Source organism: Lupinus angustifolius, chromosome LG19, assembly GCF_001865875.1.
Source record: "Lupinus angustifolius cultivar Tanjil chromosome LG19, LupAngTanjil_v1.0, whole genome shotgun sequence".
NCBI lineage: Eukaryota > Viridiplantae > Streptophyta > Magnoliopsida > Fabales > Fabaceae > Lupinus > Lupinus angustifolius.
This window is the reverse complement of record NC_032027.1, coordinates 9,115,832-9,116,709: the sequence shown is the minus strand read 5'-3', so window position 1 is coordinate 9,116,709 and position 878 is coordinate 9,115,832.

The window sequence follows — 878 nt, the reverse complement described above, 5'->3', positions numbered from 1 at the left end:
TTAACATCCATTTGAAAAAGTTTAAAGTTCATGATTGATGCAAATGACAAGAGCATCATAATGGCCTCAAGTCTGGCTACAGGAGCGTAGGTCTCATCACAATCGATGTCATCCTCCTGGTTGTAGCCTTTGGCCACTAAGCGGGCCTTATTTCTAATTATTAAGCCAGATTCATCTAGCTTATTACGGAAGACCCATCTGGTGCCAATAACGGGATGATCTTTTGGTTTGGGGACCAAATCCCATACATTGTTTCGCTTAAACTGGTTTAGCTCTTCTTGCATAGCTATACCCCAGTGTACATCCTCGATGGCTTCATCGATGGTCTTAGGCTCTATTTGAGACACGAATGCAACAAAATTACAAAAGTTTCGTAAAGAGCTACGGGTTACCACTCCCATTGTTATATCACCTAGCACCTTATCGAGTGGATGATCCTTTTTCGTTTTCCACGCGATAGGCATTTCCCGATGTTGCTATACTTCTGTTTGCTCTGCTTCTTTTTGGATTTCTTCCATGTTCTGGTATGGTACTTCTTCAAGTGTACCTGAAATATAATCAGAAACGACCTTTCTCTTCTCTTATGGAGAAGATTCGTTAAAATGGATATGAATAGACTCTTATACTTGCATGGTATATTTATTAAACACACGGAATGCCTTGCTATATAATGAGTATCCTAAGAATATGCCCTCATCAGCTTTCGAGTCAAATTTTCCCAAAATTCTTTTTCCATTATTTAAAATAAAACATTTGCAACCGAAAGTATGAAGATGAGCAATATCTGGTTTTCGACCTTTAAAAATTTCATAAGGTGTTTTTGAAGAAGTATGTCTAAGTAATATTCTATTTATTACATAACATGTTGTATGAACTGC